This window comes from Eleutherodactylus coqui, chromosome 1, assembly GCF_035609145.1.
Source record: "Eleutherodactylus coqui strain aEleCoq1 chromosome 1, aEleCoq1.hap1, whole genome shotgun sequence".
In the NCBI taxonomy this organism is placed as follows: Eukaryota; Metazoa; Chordata; class Amphibia; order Anura; family Eleutherodactylidae; genus Eleutherodactylus; species Eleutherodactylus coqui.
The window spans coordinates 191,615,559-191,620,744 of NC_089837.1; the positions used below are offsets into that span (position 1 = coordinate 191,615,559).

A 5,186-nucleotide genomic window follows, 5' to 3' on the forward strand; every position below is an offset into this window, starting at 1 on the left:
TTTTTTGTCCTTAAGAAGCTTGGTTCCATCTGATGAACGTAGAGGGCGTATGCCATGATTTCTTGGCCCATAGAGGATCTTTGTGGCTTTAAAGAAACCCTGTGCATCATGGATATCTGCAAAATGTTGGATTTCTTGAGCTTTTTTTGTCCACCAGATGTTCTTGAGTTCTCTGGGCCTTCTTTGGACCTCAGCTTTTGCACTAGTGTGGATCTTTTTCTTAGCAACACAGTTGGTGTCTCTTTGCAATATTTGGAAGGCTTTCTTTTTCTTATCAATTAGTTGTTGGATCTCGTTATCATTTTCATCAAACCAGTCTTGATGATTCCCAGTTTGATATCCAATGATTTCTTCACATGCTGTAATAATGGTGATCTTCAGTTTATTCCAATGTTTCTCAACATTTTCAAGGTATTCTTTGGATAGATGATGCTTGAGTATTGTTTGGAGATGGGTTTGTTTTGAGGGCTATTGAAAGGCTTGGGTGTTCATTTTACATCTTATCTCTCTGCCTTGGAGTCTGCATTTGGGGGCGATCTTGCTGGCCATTGTAGATCAAATTAACCTGTGGTCTGTCCAGCAATCATCAGTGCCTGTCATGGCTCTTGTGAGAAGTACATCACGGCAGTCTCTGGCACGTATAAGTACATTGTCTAAGAGGTGTCAATGCTTTGACCGAGGGCGCTTCCATGATGTCTTAAGCTTGTTTTTCTGGCGGAAGAGCATGTTGGTGATAACATGGCTATGTATCACACATTTGGTAAGAAGTAGGATGCCATTTGAGTTGCTGTTTCCAACTCCATCTTTTCCTATAGTCCCTGGTCACAGGTCAATGTCTCGCACAGCTCTTGCATTAAAATCACTCAGTAGGATAATTTTGTCCTCCTTAGGTATCTCCGATAGGATGGTGTCTAGCTGACAGTAAAATTTTTCCTTGATGTCTTCGTCAGCATCTTAAGTTGGTGTATAAGCACTTATGGTGGTTGCCTGCTGGTTTTTGGCAAGATTAATTCGGAGAGTTGAGAGTCGTTCATTGATGCTGATGGGTGCTTCAGACAGATACTTCACCAGGTAATTTTTAATTGAAAAACCCTCTCCTGCTCTCCGGGTCTCTTGGAGCGCTGCCATATTGATGTTAAAGCGCCTCAGCTCCCTTGCTACAATAGCATTCCTGTGCTCAGGGCATTCACTGTCTACGTTGTCCAATAGTGTTCGAATGTTCCATGTTCCGAAGTTCACTTGTCTTTTTTGACCCTAAGGTGGTGACCCCTCTGGCTCCGGTAGTCCAGTCAGGGAAGAGAGAAGCAGACTATGTTTGGGCACCTTTTCTAGGCCCTTCCCCATGTGAGGTGAGCAGAGTGGGTCCTAAATTGGGATGCTCAGTCATGGATACAGCTGCCGAACAGCTCAGCTGCCTTGTTTCCTGAGATAGAATGACTGAATCCATATCCAACACCCATGTGCCAGTTTGTGACTAGGGGCTTCAAGATTTCACAGTCCTGCCCCCCATCGCCATTAGCTGATCGCTATTGGGACTTTTTCATTTTCTCGGAAGATGCCTGTGCATGAATTTGCTTTAGTGTGGAGATCAGTGCACACCTGATCAACACGCAGTCCTCACAGAATGAGGTTCACATCCAGTGGCATGGTTAGCCCGAAGACCGGTGGCTTCTCATCTGTTGCAGCCTTCCTCCGCCTTGACAGCCACTGTAGCATGTACCATGTTATCATTCGCCTGCTCCTCCATTGAGGACTTCAAATTGTGCTTAGTCTGGTTCCTCCCCTGTTACCTTACTGTTCGGGGAGGCCCTTCTGGAGTCAAATGACTCCAATGGTTTCATCCACAGGTTACTGGAACACACAAAGCCCCCTCACCACGACGAGGTGATAATCCATCGAGGGGGCATTGGTACTATATCAGAGTACAAATGGCATTTTAAAGGAGGCACATATACAGGACCACCCTTTTAGGGCAGCGATCCTGTTTGATAGGCAGTGTCATATTTATTAGAGTTGCCTCTTTTTGTGATTTTTTTTTGGAAGATTAATAGCGCCATGGGTGTCTAACAGCTGCTTATTTCCCTGTTCAATTGAAATAACGTGCACATTCATTTAAGTTGATATTTGGACTGCTAGCTGTTTGTTTAATAGCTATCTGATGTCTATAACTGCCTAAAATACAATCTGATATCCTTTATGCTCTGATAAAAATTGTTATCATGCCAAGCACTAAAATAACTGACTAAAGAGTCAATGAATGGAAAGTCAGTATAGTCAAATAATTGACACATCAAAGATTCTATATAGAAAAAAATAGAAGGCAACCTGTGTAGACACCCTAATCTATTACTGAACTGTAATATTTTTTAAAACATAATGTTTAGTAATACCTTATAATAACAATCAAGTTGAAAATACAGCCAAACCAAGTCACGTCTATAATACTGTAAGGTATGGCAAACATCCGGTTCTATGTGTGGCCTTGACCCATACCTCAGGCCTCACTCTTAAAGAGAGCAGTAATGGAGGTGGAGACGAGGATTCAGGATGCAAATAAGGGAGATGGAACAATACCTCTGCAACACCACCTATTGGAAGGCAGCATTCCTGCAAGTCAATGTTAGACTCTTTATACAAGCCTTGTAACAATGACTGGGAATTGAGGTGGCACTGCAGAGGTTTTGTTCCATCTCCCTTCTTTGCATATTACCCAGAGGAGCATGAATGGCCTTATAAGTCTCCTCACTCACCTTCTAGGTGCTCTCCCTAAGGAGAAAAGATAGCATTCCTAACCCCAAATATGAACTACTTTATTTTCTTTAAAGGGATTCTGTCACTAAGTTTATGAAGTTTGACTTGCAGTTGAGCTCCGTTTCACAGAGGCGAGCTACACCAGATCCTCCCAGCCCGCATGAAATAGACTGACAGCCTTCTCCTCTTTTGTGTGTAGGGAGAAAGCTGTCATTCTGCATTCTGTGGCCAGCATGGTCCACCCCTGTGACTCAGAGATCAGCTCCAAGTCAAATTTCATGAACCTGGTGCAGAATATCTTTAGGCATGGTTCCTCACTAATATGTCGATAATTTTATTTATATTGGTCAAATGATTTCTGAAATTTCAGTAAATGAAAACAGTACTTTATATAATAAGTCAGCGCAGTGTAGAAGTTTGTTATTATAAAATAAGTTTCTGGTGTATTAGTTATTGAAATATTCCACTTTTAATGAGCCAGTGCTGTTGTGTCAGAAAACATCTTAATCATCATTCTCAGTGGTTTGTATGTTCCTGTTTCAAAAATAACTATGGAATGAGCAAATGTCAGTGATTTGATTTGGTTCTTATAAATTTATACTGCTACAAGATAGTTAAAGGGAAAGGGTCCTTCCTTTGTATCAGGGTTTGTGAAAATATAGATGATGCTAACCTGTGAGAGCCATGTTGAATTTAAGCATCCAGTCTTCCATGTGACCAGTGATGTTTTAGTTTTATTATTTTAGTCTTTTTTGTGAGAAGCAAATTATAAATAATGCTGGCTGAGGTCAGATTACGTGCAACTCCTGTTCGGTGCACTGAATTTTTTTTGCTGTACCTCCTGCCATTAATTCGTTTATCTCAGAGTTTGGTGATACTACTACCATGAGCTAACCAACCGCATTGGTGCAGAGTAGTCAAAACACACAAGAGAGGTGTTTGTAACACTATTTCCACATGAATCAGTTCTTCTAAATGCATAACAGAAGATGACCTGTTAGATTTCAGCTTTTGCACAAATTGAAGTAAATGCTCATGCATATGGCCATATTTCAGCTCCATACAACTCAGTTTGCCATAATACAGCAGCTAAACAAGTGTATAGGCTTTTGCTGTGCCTACATTTGTCTGCAGAAGAGCAGTTTCCCCCCCCCCCCCTATTTCATACAAATGACATATTCCATAGATTGTTGTATGTACAGAGTTGTTTACACCTATATTGCATTTTAGGAAGCTTGTACTAGACACACAAATCAGTTACAATGTTACTTCAAACATTTTCCAGGGGTCAAAAAAGTTACAAACTTCTGAGAAATTATGCTACTTTTTCCCCACATGTAAAAACGAATGTCGTATTATGAGTTAAGCTGGAGTGTAGCCAAAACCCTAAAAGGTATGTAGTGGATTAAAAAAAACAAAAAAAAACACTTTTTTCCAGACACAGCACTACTTGTGACTATGGGCTGCTTTTGGTACTTCAGTTTAGCCCCACCATGTCATATAACTCTTTTAATACATTCTTGCATAAACATTAGTTGCGTAAAAAGTGCAACCAAATACTTATGCTGATTTGAATTCAAGCATTTCATAACTCTCTTGAGCTTTAATATAGACATATTGGTAGGTTTTCATACTTAATTGCTTGTTTCAAGTAGAGAAGTGATGACAAACAACATTTCTGAAGTATGGGAAGAATACATGTAGGTTTTCAAAACAATCAAGAGCTGCACTCTAAAATAGAAAGAAGTGTTTCTTCATTCACAAATTGTTGCCATTTTTGAAATCCACCTGAAGTCTGTTTCAAGCTTGAGAAATACTGTTATAAACGCACTTCATGTTTTGCAACACTCAGTATTTATTTATCTTCAGTTTCAATGATGTGATATGAAATCTAGTGATCCATATCTATTAACAGTTACATAGTGCACGTCTGTGGCCGTGTGATAACCATTTCTTAGTTTCAACTTACTTTCAACCATCAACTTGCATTGAAAGGAACTACGAGAAATTTTAGCTTTTTAACAGATTTCAAAAACAACACGAAAGCGTACATTATGTAGTGTTGAAAGCTGGTTTTCTGAATAGATTAACTGAGTAATGAAATGTATGTTAAATAGTTGTTTAACTTGACACATCCTAGCTATGAGTCTTAGTAGGAAATGTGTACATCACAGAGAGATTTCCCCTACCATTTATGTACTACATGGTTATCCAATAATGGCCATTTATTTTATCTGGTAATACCTCAAATCTTGTACAATTGGAACTGCAAGGAAAGTCTGGAGAAATACAGTCAAACCTCTACTTTTTTGGTAATCTGTCCGAAAGCAAAGCAATCGGCTAAACTTGAAACCAATGAAACTCAATGCAATTATTTCCAGAGGAATCAATGTAAATTCAACTAATTCATTCTAGACCTTTCAAAAAACACACCA

The 5,186-nt window shown here is 39.5% G+C and overlaps 1 pseudogene; it reads right to left on the minus strand.

Annotated features, from left to right (window-relative positions):
• Nucleotides 1–555: 555 nt before the first annotated feature.
• LOC136572847 (craniofacial development protein 2-like) lies at nt 556–1,896 on the minus strand (annotated as a pseudogene).
• Nucleotides 1,897–5,186: the final 3,290 nt, after the last annotated feature.